At 51.2% G+C, this 14,203-nt stretch overlaps 1 protein-coding gene across 1 annotated transcript in view; it reads left to right on the forward strand.

The window, feature by feature from the left end:
- Nucleotides 1–14,203, forward strand: part of GRIN2A (glutamate ionotropic receptor NMDA type subunit 2A) — a 367,443-nt gene that overhangs the window by 85,836 nt on the left and 267,404 nt on the right. The window lies entirely within an intron of this gene.

A 14,203-nucleotide genomic window follows, 5' to 3' on the forward strand; every position in this document is an offset into this window, starting at 1 on the left:
CTTTCCTTCCTTCCTTCCTTCCTTCTCCACCTGCCTGCCTGCCTGCCTGCCAGTGTTGTGGTTAAGAGCATAAACTTTGGAGCCATACTGTCTGACTCAAAATCCTTACTCTAACTCCCTGGCTGTTTGGCAGGACAAGTGACTGAAGCCCCCCATGCTTCAGCTGATAACAGTACCCTGCTCACAGAGTTGTTGTTTATAGAGCTCATCTACAAAAGGCACTCAGAGCAGATCCTGATGCGAAGAAACACTATCGATGTGTTGACTCCTCCTCCTTCTCTTCCTCCTGTCATTCATTCGCTTAGCAGATTATTTAGTGAGCCTCTACTACAGGCCAAGTGCTGACCTGGGTCCTCATCACAGACCAATGAGCCATATGCAGACACTTGCCCCCGTGGAGCTTATAGTTCAGACGACAGAGGCAGAGAATAAATAAATATATAACGCATCAGCCAGCGATTAAGGCTTGGAAGAAATGTGCACAAGAGATACCCGTCAGACTCTAGGAAAGTCAGAGGAGGGAGGGATTAACTCCTAGTGAGCAGAGGCTGCGGAAAGCCCCCCAGAGGGGGTGACGGTGGCCGAGATGAGGACTTAATCCTGTGAGGCCCACACAGCCTCCAGTCTCACATGAGAGTTCACTGGGACGTTGAAATGTTCTCCTCAGAAGCTGTGTTGGTCACCTCCTTTTTTTCCTTGCCTCCTGTAAACAGGGATTCTAAATGAGATCGGGACCCAGGGCTTATTTCTGGATTTAATGATGTTGGTGTTGGGTCCAGAGTTCCGGAAGGGCTTTGTCCCAGCCTCTGATTCCCGGAGAGGATGCACCAGCTTGGGGTGGGCCCGACTGACAACACGAGAAGGGCTTGCTCTGTGCAGGGGACTGTGCTGGGCCCCACGCATCAGGACCTGGGGAGAAGGGAAGGGCCGATGCCTGCTTTGCACGTTAGCGGCCCATGCGATATTTTGTACTAAGTGCTCAGTAGATAACAGAAATATTCACTGAGTGCTTACTATATGCCGCAGACATGTCACCAGCCTGTAAGGGCTTGATGTGTGTCTGCTTACCTAATTTTTACAGCTGATGTGCTATCCGTCAAACAGATAGGGAAACCGAACGCGGGCTGTCCTAGGATAGCTGGAGAAAGAGTCAGAGAGGGCTTCCTGGAGACAGTGATTGAAGCGTGTCTAGCGGCTGTCCAGGTGGGAAAAGGGGAGCCAAGGAGGGCATTGTAAGGAGGGCACTGCAAGCAGAAGCAGCTTGCTGAGAGAGCTTGGGGAGCCTGCAGGACAGAAGGTAGACCCGGAAGTGAGGAAAGGTGGGGGTGGAGAGGTGGGCACGGTGGGGAGCGCAAGGAGCCCTGTAGGCCTTGCTCCGTCCTTTGGATTTTCATCTTGATGGCACTGAGTAACCATGCAAGTAATTTCTGGAACGGAAGTGTCCCACGATCAAACTGGCTCCGCACAAAGGTCGCCGCTTAAACCCCGTGACCAGCAGGTTAGCACTTAATTAAATGCCGTCTCACGCACTCCACCCCACCTCCCGGCAGCCAGGCCTGCCTTCCCACATGCACAGGCACCTGTTTTGGGGTCCGGGGCGAGAAGGCTCGACGCAGGGAGTGTTGGGTCTTGCACACCTGTCAGAGATTTGCACACGCAGAGCTCGGTCTCTTTTGCATCATCGCCTCTAGCGCCTGCAAATGCCAAATGGTGGGAGTTTCTTCTTGGCTGAAGTTGTTGTTTTTTTAGGTTTGAGACTCCAGTGTTTCCTTTGAAAACGTATTTTCTCTCTCTCTGTCTCTCAAAGAGCAACTTGTTCCTCCTAGGCTAACAAAGTGCTCTTAACTCTTAGGGGAAGCTTGTCTATTCCTGGTGGGATCAAGTCAGCCCGGGGCGCCTGTGTTAGCCTTTAATTTTCAAAAGGAGCACCACAGGTAAAGGAAATGGGCCAGTGAGGTTTTGAAGTCCTTTCTGTTTTATTGTTATTGAAGGAGGCCCGCGGAGGGGAATGTTTGCTGTCAGCCATTGCCTCATTTTGGTACCACTGACATCATCCCCACGTTGGCCTCTTTAGAAAGTGCTGGTGCCCAGCTGGTGTATTGGTCACCTATTGCCCTGGAACGAATTGCCCCGCACTTGGTGGTTCACACCTACTTCGTATTTCACAGATTTTGTGTCAGGAGCCTGGGCGTGGCTTGGCTGTGTTCTCCGCTCAGGGCTGCAGTCCGTGTGTTGGTGGGGCCACACGGTCTGGCCTGGGGCTTGGGGTCTTTGCCGGGCTCGCAAGGTGGCTGGCAGGTGGCAGGATTCATTTCCTTGCAGCTTTAGAGCTCAGAGAGGCTTCTTGGTTCAAAAGCAGGATTGGGGGGAGGAGAGGGAAAGCGTAAGCCCTCTTTGAAAGCACTGGCCTGGGGAGGTCAGGCCCACCTAGGTTACTCTCCCTTCCTGGCATCTGTAGCTCCCTTCGCCTTTGTCATATGAGGTAACATAGTCACGGGAGTGATCCCCCGTCATATTCCCAGGTGCCGAGCACACTCAAGGGGAGGAGACCCCGTGAGGGTGTGGGTCATGGGTGGTCATCTTGGATTTCTGCCTGCAAGAGCGGGTAACCTAAGTCTCAGACTCTATTCTATTCTTCCCGAACTTTGGATTAAGCGCGTGGCTTGGACAACAGCTGTTTCGTAAAGCCCTCTCGTAGTTGCATCATCAGAGAAGGTGGAGTGTGACATACGATGTTCTGGAGTTTTGAGATACGGGGGAAATGGAACCGGCAGATGCAGAAGAGGCATCCCTGGTTTCCAGAGCCAGGTCAAGGCCACCTGTTTCTAGGTGGGCTTTGTCAGAACTGATTTCTCTGCTGGAGACAACAGAGCAGTGACCTTGTAACCCTGTGGCAAGACGAGGGGTCTGGGAGTTGACGGGTTCCAGAGGTGAAGTTGACCTCCGGCCTCCCGACTCCAGGTCTGTTTCCGTGGGTGCCCCTGAGCGTGCTGTTTTCTGTCCATACATCTCAGCTTCCCACTCTGAAAGGTGAGGGGGTAGGGTAAGAGGGGTCTCAGGTTCCTACTCGTGTCCGTGTCACTTCCGTGGTGTGACCCAGGTCCGGAGCTTGCACATTCGGGGCTTGTCATATTTAAGAAGCAGGTGCACGTATGCGGAGAGATACAGGCGAGCACCTCTCAGGTATGTTGCCCTTCGAAATTAACCAGTCCCGGCTGGACGCTTTGTCTTCATGAAGGCGGAGACCCTCTCTAGGCAGGGAAAAGTTCTCTTTGTGTTGACAAGTGTCCTCGGTTGTATTCGGAAATGGCGGAGTGGAGTGTCGGGCCCAGGGGCCCCCTGGGTTCACGGGCTTGCTTTCTTAATGCCTCGATCGCACTTTTAATCAGAACAAATCTGGAGCATTTCTCTTCCGTGCTTGTTCCTGCCATTTCCAGCCACTCGACGCTTTTTCATAAACAAAGTGACAGTTTGATGGAATGTGGTTTTAATTAAGCTGCTTTCACTTGGAACAACTTTCCGGGAGCATATGTAAGGAGCACAACTTCAGAAGTGCCACCGGAGGCTGACTTCAGAGACGCGTCACCAGGCAGTTTGGGAAGAACAAAGGACACCAGGAAAGTGGGACTCATCGGTGGTGTGCCACCTCCCAGTCCGTCCCAGGTCCCAGCCTGCTGTCCCTTGTAAGGAGTGCGCGAAGCCTCAAGGGGGGTGGGGTTGCCTGGCGCTGAACCCAGGACCAAGCTCACGGAATGTCAGGGAACTGCCCCATAGTGGCTATTTATGTCACTGGATTTTTAAGCCATTCATGACACGTCCCTCTCTTCCACGGTTGGGACACTGCAAAAACAAAATGAAGTAAGACCCCAGTTACTCCGCCTCCAGTCACAACTCAGTTTTATGAGCAACGGTGAACTCTGCGTAAAAGACCTTCCAAGAACTCCGAGTCCCCCAGGGAAGTGAGGACCTTCACAGGATAGAAGCCGCATGACAGGGATTCACAAATGGCTACTCGGGCCCGGAGGGTGGAGATGTGGCTGGGCACCCACTTTACCAGCTGTTCGGAGGACTGTGTGTATATATAATGGGGGAACAGTATGTCACAGTCCCGCGTTTGGCCTCCTTGGGGTGGGCATTTGCCTGGTGAGGGGGTCCCTGGCGTTGCCTGGAAACAGTGCAAGGATGCGGGCAGGGGTGGTATTGTTTTTAGCAGCATCGGATCAGAGCCCGACCCCCACCCCCCACTTCGTGTTCTGGTGCTCTGTGGCCTATAGATCTGCCCTGATAGATGGCTGCTGCTGCTGCGGAGAAATCCATCAAGCCTTTACCCTGCACATGACTCACCTCCCTGTGGCAGGCGCGGCGCTCAGCTTCCAAGAATAGCCTAGCCCGAGGGATCCAAGCTCGGAATCCCTTCCAACTTTCAGGGCTCTGAAGTTCGGCGCCCACAGAGGTCTGTGCTTAGGTAACGGGGTGCAGATGGCTTGGTGTTTGCAGAGACAGTGGCTAATAACCATCTCCCTTCCACCTTTCTTTCCTGTCAGTTGCAGGAACGCAAAATTCCAGGCCAGATCACATTGCTTACAGAGGGAAACCTTGATGGTCAGGCTGGCCTGATGGTGCATTTCAGTGGCTTAAAGATAAGGTAATCAGGAAGGCCCTCATTCACTTATTTGTTGTTCATTCAACAAATATTTGCTGACTGCCTTGTGAGTAAGAAGCACAACAAGAAAATCAATGGGGGGAATCGCGCAGAGGTTGAATCAGATCTAAGCGCTTAGCCCTGGACATACTCTTTGGTATTGAATCCTGGCGACCAGGCAGGGGTGTGATAAAAATAATAGCTGACATTTATTGAGCACTTACTACATGCTGTGTTTTAAGCACCTCACTTGAATTAACTAGATCAATCTTCACAATGGTTCAAGGAGTTGGGTGCCATTAGGAACCTCGTTTGCTATTTAAGAACCACAGGAATAGGGTACAGAGGGTAACTTGCTCGAGCTCATATAAGCTGCTAGGTAGCTGTGTCGGGTACTGAACCCGGGGTTCTCTGATACGAACCACGTAAGCATCACGATGCTTATGCCATTCTGGCATCACCATGGTCTTCTGTCATTTCTTTCCAGAAGTCTCTGACCCCGGGGGCTTCCCTCCTCCTTGAAACATTGAGTTTCTCAACTCTTTTGCAGGCCTTCTCAGAGCATCTGCTAAGCTCTCCCATCTCACTCTGTCCGTCAACACTTCATTTCCTTCATAACCTTTATCATATTGTGACGTCCGCACGTTTGCTTTAATCCACTTGTCCCTCCCCTCCCGTCCCCGCGAGAATTGAAGTTCCCAGAGGCATGGACATTGTGTGCCTTAATTATCTTTACATCTGCAGCCCTGCGGTGGAGCCTGGCCCATAACAGGTCCTCAGTAAATGGCTACCGGGCAGTCAGGGAGGGGCACAGGTACAGACCACATTTCAGGCACCATGAATGCCTTGTCGTTAGAATGACAAGCTGTGAGCGTGAGGCTGTGTGGTCATTGTTAATGCTGTCGTTAGCCACGGCTGGGGAAGAGAGAGGGCACTGGAGACTCCAAAGGCACAATGGAACATGACGGAACATGTGGGATTGCAGTGCAGAACCAGCGTCATGGGAGTCTGTCAGTGGGCACCTCTCCCTAGGGTGATAGGAGGGGACTCCGTCAGCCCACCGCAAGGTGGGTTGATAGGTTTCTGTGGCTGCTGCAGGCCGAGAGAGGGAGCAGTCCCGGTCTGTGGCGGTGCCTCCGCAGGGCAGTAGTGACGGAACAGAGAACGGGGGGTCCAGGCTGCCTTCTCCCTAAGGACATAACTTCAGGACCTGGGGACCCATCCAGTGCTCGGAGAATCTTTGGTTCTGATCGCTGCCTCCCTCACAGCACCTTATTTTGCAGCCCTCTGTTTTGGTTTCTTCTTTTACGCCTTACATCGTCTGTCACTAGTACATGCTAGAAACAGGACTTTGTTCTAGAACATTCTGTGGGGCGCCCGGGTGGCTCAGTCGGTTAAATGCTGGACTTCAGTGCAGGTCATGATCTCATGGTCCATGGGTTCGAGTCCTGTGTAGGGCTCTGTGCTGACAGCTCAGAGCCTGGAGCCTGCTTCGGATTCTGTGACTCCCTCTCTCTCTGCCCCTGCCCTGCTTGCTCTCTCTCTCTCTCTCTCTCTCTCTCTCTCTCTCTCTCTCTCTCAAAAATAAGTAGACGTTAAAAAAAATTTAGAACATCCTCGAACATGGCCACTGAGCCTCACTTTGTTCCTCTGTGAAATGGGGATTGAGCTGACTGGTGGTGCTGCCACGGGGATTAGATAGGGCTGCCGTTTCTCCAACACCATTTGGGACACTCGGCCGGTAAAGTTCTGAGGTGCCCGTCCCATGCTACTGACGAGAAACAAATCAACATCTTACGTCGAATGAAGATGCTTCAGGTACTGGAACAAGCTCATTAAGATTTAAAGTCTGCAATTGTAACGGCTTTCCTGAGGCACAGTTGTCCAACTTTGCAAGTGTTGACACACACGTGCCCCTAGGAAACCATCACTGTGATTTAATCAAGCCTCATCACATCCCCCTGGTGCCGGTGAGGAAAACAGGGGCTTAGGGATACACGTGTCTTCTCCTGGATCCCACGGCAGCCAGGGGCAGAGCTGTCCGATCTGGGCCCAAGTTCCTGGCCGCTGTGTGCACTGCCCGCCCCCCCCCATAGCGGATGGTCCCTGTTAGTGATGCTGGAGCAGGCGTGGTTGCTCACACCTGCTCGGAGGTCTGGAGCGCCGAAGGGCAGAACAACCGGAGTCATGTCAGTTGGTCCCCTTAGCCACGGCGCTGTGACCTGCAAGCCTGAAACCCTGTCCCTGAGCTCACTTCCCAATGAGCAGGCTACTCTGTGAGGGGAGAGGACGGCCTCAGCAAGCCAGGCCGCCGAGAGCGACGCCTTCCAGCTTTTCCGGTGGGTAATAGGCCTGCTGGGTGCGTCTGAACACCGTAGATCGATTCCAGTGCCCTCAACGCAGTGACGCATGGGAATGTTTGGGAAAACCTTACGGGTGTTACCAGACGTGGCATCCCAGTTCCGGAGCCTCAGAACGCTGGATTCCAGAGGTCCCCGAAACTGCAAAGGCATGAGACCTGGTGCCCATCCAGCTGCTTCCCTTCTCTCCCAGACCCTGGGCGTGTTCTTCAGCTCAGACTCTGGAGAGCTTTTGGATGCGTTCCTGAGACGCCATGCACTGGTTAGGCTGCTGTTTTTCCCCGAAGTCTCTTTTGTCTATCTCCTCGACTTAATCCATGCAGCCATGCTGCCTGGTTTAATCCCCACTTGCTAGCTTCATGACCTTGGACAAGCTCCTCAGTCTCTGGGCCCTCCATTTCATCAGTGAGGATCGTAACAACACTGACCCCGCGTGTGTGTTACATGCACTAACTATGGCAACGCACGACAGATGCTTAGTACGGTGTCAGGAGCAGAGCAAAGCCCCCCAGGATACGTTGCCGCCGTTATTGTTTCTGTCGGTGGTTGTGTTTGTTATTAATACCACACATTTGCCCAGCTGGTACCTCTTCTTGCCTCCTCCTCCTCCCCCTCCTCCCCCTCCATGTGACTATTACATTGTTTGCCCTTCAAGGTGTTACCTTTTCCAGAAGACTCCTCTGACATGACTCACCCTTTGGGTTGGGAACTCTTCTGATGCCCATTCATTCTCTCCATCAACAAATGTTTATTGAGCAGCTACTATGTGCTGGGGAGAGGAACAAGGTGGGCACAAATCCCTGCTGTGATGATGCCTCCCTTCTTGAGGGGGAAGAGGCAGAAAATAAATAAGACCGATGAGTAAAATCTGTAGTTTAAAAAGTTATAATTGCTATGGAGAAAAATGAACCAGGGAGGGAGGTTTGGGATCATGTCCCAGGTTAGGTCTGTTACAGGGTGATTATTGATAGTCCCAGAAACATCTTAGTTTGGACAATTACATGTTCACCTTAGAGACAAGGAATGTCAGACATGAGGCTGCAGTTTTAAATATGATGTCAAGGAAGATGATATCTGAATAGAGACTCCAAAGAGGTGAGGGAGTACACTGTTCACAAGAGCATTCTGAGAAGTGAAAACAGCACGTGCAAAGGCCCTGAGGTGGGCGCGGGGGGGGGGGGCATTTCAGGTGTGTTTGGAGACCATTCAGGCCAGGATCGCTTGGGAGAGGAAATGATAGCAGAAGGGTAGTTGGAGGCCAGCTGGATTGTAGAGGACCTTGTGGGAGGGGGTGAGGTCTTGCCTGGGGAACCACTGCAGGGTTTGGGGCCTATAAGGGAGGTGGGGCGATTGTGGCTGCTCTGTCGGTATTAGATTGCAGTAGGGCAAAAGTGGAAACAGAATGCTCATCTGGGGAGAGGTGAGATGGCATGCACCAGGCTGCTAGTGGCTGTGCTGAGTGCTGGGTGCATTTGCTGGTGGATGGGATGCAAGCTGCCCGAGGAAGGGAGGAGTCGGAGACGCTCTGAAGTGTCTGGCCTGAGCAACTGAGGCGGGGGCTCAGAGACCGATGACAGACGGACAACAGACCGACCATAGTCCTCTCAACTCCACTCTCCCAGACTCACACGTTGTGTTTGTTCTGTGCCCGCAGCTCTTTCTCCTCCAGACCACGGGCACAGTGAGAGCATGTGTCTTTTCCTTTTTGTCTTTCTCAGAGCGATACCCCAAAGAATGTTCCAGATGGGCTGTGACATGAATATAGTTTGAAACCAAATTTGCACCAAACGCATCTCTCACCCAGGGAAGATCTAGGTCCTGGCTCTTGGGGCAGCCACCAACACCTGTTCTTTGCAGAGCGGAAAGACCCCCCCCCCAAGTCCCCACCTTTGTCGCTGCACACGAGCTTGGACCGTGGCTCGCAGTTCTGTGGGGCGGGTGCAGCAGATGTTGCTTCACGGACACACTCCTGTGGATGGCTTTCGGGTCCCAGCCCACCTCCACGGCCCACCGGATCCCGCCGGGAGGTACTCTGCAAAGTTTCACGGTGCCCAGCGGCGGAGCGGGTGGATACAAACAAACAACAGGAGAGACTTCCTCCCCGTGACTAAGAGCCAGGCCTGTGGGCGTGGGATCCTCCCCCCACTTTGCTAACTGACGTCCCAAGTGCAGAGCTGGGACAGTCTGTGGTCTTTTCTGCTCTGTGTGCCAGCGTGAGCAGCGTCCGGAGTTTTCTGTGCCTTCTCAGGGCAGCGCACCGGGCACCTGTTTTGCCTTTGCGCGTGGGTCTTGGGACGGACTTCTTCGTGTTGTTTGAATTCTCACACTGTCCTTCTAGAAGCACGGTGGCTAAGAACAGTTTCTGGAGTCCCTCTGCCTTCATGCAGAGCCTAGATCTGCACATGCTGGCCTCGGGACCCGAGACTGGTCTCGTCATCTCTCTGGGTCTCACTTTCCTCGCCCGATTGCGGGTGGTTGTGAAAATAACAATCGCCAGCACTTACTAGATGCTTACTGTGTGCCACGTACTGGGCACTAATGTTTCCCGCAATATACAGAATAGGAAACTGAGGCATGGGGAGATGAGACGGCCAGTGTAATGTCCTACAGCCAGCAAGGTCAGGGCTGAGGGCTTTTTTTTTTTTTTCGGTCCAATTTTTTTATGGTAGTAAAATATACAGAATGTAAAACTTACCATCTTAACCATTTTATGTGTAAAGTTCCAAGGTATCCAGTATATCGTGTTGCTGTGCAACCACCCCCACCAGCCGTCCATAGCCATTCTTCATCCTGCAGACCCGAAGCTCTGTGCCCGTTACACACACTCACTTCCCATTTCCCCTCCCTCCGGTCCCCTGCACCTGCCCACCTACCTACAGACTTCCTTTCTTGTCTTGTCTTGTCTTGTCTTGTCTTGTCTTGTCTTGTCTTGTCTTGTCTTTGTTTTCTTTCTTCTTTTCTTTCTTTTCTTTCCTTCCTTCCTTCCTTCCTTCCTTCCTTCCTTCCTTCCTTCCTTCTCTCCCCATTTCTCCCACACCCTAGCTTCTGGTAACCACCATTTTTACTCTCTGTCACAGTGAATTTAGCTTTTATTATTATTATTATTATTATTATTATTATTATTTTTAGATTTCATCTATAAGCAATACGTGTCTTTTTGTGTCTGGCTTATTCCACTTAGAATAATTTCCTCCAGGTTCACCCATGTTGTTGCAAATGGCATGATTTCCCCTCTTTTAAGGTCTAAATAATATTCCATTTTCTTTACCCACTCCTCCATCGACAGCCACTCTGCCTATCTCTGTATCTTGGCTCTTGTGGATAATGCTGAGGTGGATGCGGGGGTGCACCACCCTCATCACCAACAATGTTGAGCATCTTTTCTTTTCTTTTTTTAAGTTTATTTATTTATTTTGAGAGGGAGAGAGAGAGAATCCCAAGCAGGTTCCACACTGCCAGTGTAGAGCCCAATGCGGGGTTTGAACCCACAAACCATGAGATCGTGACCTGAGATGAAATCAAGAGTTGGACACTTAATTGACTGAGCCACTCAGGTGCCCTTGGGCATCTGTCTTCTCATGAGCTATTTGTATTTTGCCTTTTGAGAAAAGAAAAGTCTATTGAATTCCTTTGCCTGTTTTTTAATTGGATCGTTTGTCTTTTTCTTATTGAGTTGTAAGAGTTCTTTATATGTTCTGGATAATAGACTCTTAGCAGATATACGATTTTCAGATATGTCCTTCCATTCTGTGGGTTGTCTTTTCACTTCTTGATAGTACCCTTTGCAGAAAATTTTAGTTTGGATGAAGCATGCCTAGTATTGTTTATGATCCATTTCCCCCTGTGGTCCCCCTCCTTTTTTTGTCTTCAGACAGCAGCTTGGGAGTTTGTTAGTGCAATATTAGTTCTGGGGGTGAGGAAGACCAGCCCTCTGTGCTTTGCCAGACCCCAGACTCAGGATTACACGGGTCAAGAGACCCTCGAGGCTAGCGCTTCTTGGCCTCCGTCACCTCCCCCGGCTTCAGAATCCTTTTCCCAGACCAACCCTGCATGACATCAGTGTGGGAGGAGGCAGCCCCTCGAGTCTTTGGAAGCACCTGTCTGAACGTTTTTGTCTGTTTCCCTTGGGTCATGCGTGTGAGCCCCTCAACTCTCTCCCTCCCTGGGTGTCGGGAGTGCTCAAGCCATATGGGGTCTCGTCCCTGCGTTTCCTCAGTCCTTCCTTGTATCTTCCACAGCTCATTTTTTCTCTGCGTCCCCAAGGCTCCGCGATGGAGACCAGCTGCAGACTCGGCCTGTGCTCGAGTCTCGGGGGCCCCGAGCTCCAGTGTGTGTTAGGACTGTCCGGCACACTTGTAAACGTGCAGGTTCCTGAGCCATTCCCCACAAACGCTGAATCTCAATTTCTTGGGGGAGGACCCAGGGATGGGCGTGTTTGACCAGACCCCCGGGCAACTCAGATGTTGGGGCTCCACAGGCCACATTCTTGAGAGGCCCCACCCTGGTCCAGAAGGCTACCCACTCAAATGTGTCCTGAGACCCCAGAGAGGGTAAGCCTAGTGGTTCTTGAACTTGGCCGCATATTAGAATCACCTGGGGAAACTTAAAACCTCTCTACAGCCAGGCCACAGCATGGACCAGTCAAATCAGAATCTCTGAGTATGGGACCCAGACATCAATAGTTTTTAAAGCTCCCTGGGTGGTTCCAGGGTGCGACTAAGGCTGAGAATCAGAGGTTATACAACCGGCCTCGACCGGCAGCCATAAAATTTTATGTGCTGTTTTCCTTTGCTAAGCCCTCTAACCCCCCTCAGGTGAGCTGGACTCTGCAAGTTACTCTTCCCTTTTACCCATGCTGCAATTTACCCTGTCCTCGTGCTGCACATGGAGGGTGCCGAACTGGGGGAGAGGGAGTGTGCACACGTCTCCAAGTTCCTACAACAGGGGGTTGGCCGGCCGCACAGGGCATCACTTGACACACCTTTGCCTGTTATCATGATGATGCTAGACTGACCTGGACTTTGTGAGGGGGCCACTGATATCCCCAGCCCCCAGATAAAGGGATTGTCACCTTCTGATCACGAACCCGTGGCACCATGGTCTTTCTGGGGATTGTTCTACAAAGTGGTCGAAGTGTGGGCTTTGGAGTCAGGCCGCCTGGTTTGAAGTTTTACTCTACTGCTCAGGGGGGTGAACTAGTGGTCCTCCCTGAGCCTCTGTGTCCTCATCTGTGCAGTGGGGACACGTAGAAGTACTGAAGAATTGTCCTAAGTAGATGAATGGATAAAGAGAGTGTTGTATAAACATACAATGGAATAATAGCCTTAAAAAAAAAAAAGGAAATGTTGCAGTGGGCCAACTTGGATGAACCCGGAGGACGTTATGCTGAGACAAACCAGTCACAAACACTGCATGATTCCAGTTATATGGAGTATCTAAAATAGTCGAAGTCAGGGGCACCTGGGTGGCTCAGTCCATTGGGTGTGCAAGTTCAGCTTAGGTCGTGATCTCATGGTTGGTGAGTTCAAACTCTGTGTGGAATCTGTGCAGACAGCTCAGAGCCTGGAGCTTCAGATTCTGTGTCTCCCTCTGTCTCTGCCCCTCCACCCCCAACAAAGATAAATAAGCATTGAACAATATAAAATAAAATAGGGGTGCCTGGGTGGCTTAGTTGGTTCAGCATCCGACTTTGGCTCAGGTCATGATCTTGCCAATCCTGAGTTCAAGCCCCGTATTGGGCTCTGTGCTGACAGCTCAGAGCCTGGAGTCTGTTTTGGATTCTGTGTCTCCTTCTCTCTCTCTCTCTCTCCCTCTCTCTCTCTCTGCCCCTCCTCTGCTTTCACTTTGTCGCTCCCTCTCTCTCAAAAATAAACAGTAAAAAATTTTTTTAATAAAATAGATTTTTATTCTATCGAAGTCATAGATTGAGAGAGTGGAATGATGGTTGCCAGGAGCTGGGATAAGGGGAAGATGGGGAGTTACTCATCAATGGGAATAAAGTTTCAGTTAAGCAAGGTGAATACGTTCTACCTGCAGCCGGTGATCCTATGCTGTGTAGTTAAAGTGTCTTAAGAGAGTAGGTCTCATGTGAAGTCTTCTTTCCACAATAAAATAAAATTAAACATAAGCAAACAAACGAATAAATGTGATTAAGTTTCCAGAAAGCAAGAAAGAAAAAATGAAAGAAAAGAAGTGCCTGAAGAATGAAACAAAGGGGATCCTTGTAAAATATTTAGCCCCATGGCTGATGTCAACTCCCATTCTTTCTCTAGGGTTACCTTCCAAGCAGCTGCGTTGACAGGTAGGGCAGGTGCTTAGGACCGTGCCAGCAACAGAAACAGTGGCTGGGTACCTCATCCAGAATGATCTCAGGGGTCGTTGATCTACAGGCTTGGTAGATCCCTCTCGTTTACTGCCCCAGCCCTGCCTGGTGACACTGTCATCGGCCCCCTATTTAACACCTTCCCACGTTCCAAGTCAGCCCCTCCCTGAAGGCACAGCTTGTGATAACACTGTGGACTCCGACCTTGACCTCCTAGTGCACTTGAAGTTACGCTCTGTGTAATGTCCACATTGTGAGGAGGGGCTGTTCATGTCGAGGCAACCAGAAGAGACACGTGCCCTTCTTCTTGGGGAGACCCATGCCTCATCTGGTCAGACTCCAACGACCCTGCTTGACTATATTGTAGTTACAGAGTGTAGACCCCTTATGGTTCTCCCCTCACCTCCCCTAGCTCTGGGTCCAAGTGACTGACAACGGCATGTGCTCCCGGAGCTGGTACATTTCCAGCACTGCATTTCTACTCATGTAAGTTTTAGAGTATCTCCGCCTGTACGGATCTGCATGATTATGCTTTTACAAAACCTCTGACCACAGATCCTGAGTTCTCCCTTGACCGTGTGCCTGGCATGGTTGTTTCATGTACAGTCAGTTCAGCTGATTTCCCAGTTCCAATGTGCTACATTTCCCCTTCTGATCGATAACTGCCCGTCGCTTCACACCAGGCAAGTGTTGGATAGATGACAGTGTTCACTCGGGGAGGACATGGAATCCCCACGATGTCCACACCCCGGGCTCTCAGGGGACACCCTCGTTGATGTCAGCGGCTCCCCCAGACGCAGAGGAGGACAGACCCAAAGAGACTGAAGGGAGCTGACTTCTTAGAGGGGAAACAGCCCCTGGGAAAAACAAATGAAGGAA

Source organism: Lynx rufus, unplaced genomic scaffold (assembly GCF_022079265.1).
Source record: "Lynx rufus isolate CCGP_SWC_20201006 ecotype Redwood Valley unplaced genomic scaffold, mLynRuf1.p SCAF_23, whole genome shotgun sequence".
Classification (NCBI taxonomy): domain Eukaryota; kingdom Metazoa; phylum Chordata; class Mammalia; order Carnivora; family Felidae; genus Lynx; species Lynx rufus.